Here is a 269-nt window from a genome sequence, read left to right as displayed (position 1 = left end):
CTTGAGGACCGAGACTAAGGAGCCCGCTTTGGGCTTAATTTGTAAGGAAAAAGGGGAAAGAACGTCGGGGAAGGGCGCCCTCCCGAGGAGTGGAAGCGGGTGGGAAGGGTCGCGGGGAGGGGAGGGACCCTTCATTTCTGAAAGTGTGCAGTGTTCTCGGTGACTCTGTACGGAGCCCTTTCGTTTCCTCCGCTCCCCCCGCGCGTCGGAGAGAGCGAGGCCGTTTCATTCACATTTTCCACTGCCGCCCTCCCTGGCGGCCGGGCGGT

The sequence above is a fragment of the Myotis davidii genome, unplaced genomic scaffold, assembly GCF_000327345.1.
Source record: "Myotis davidii unplaced genomic scaffold, ASM32734v1 scaffold573, whole genome shotgun sequence".
In the NCBI taxonomy this organism is placed as follows: domain Eukaryota; kingdom Metazoa; phylum Chordata; class Mammalia; order Chiroptera; family Vespertilionidae; genus Myotis; species Myotis davidii.
Note: the sequence above shows the minus strand (reverse complement) of the source record.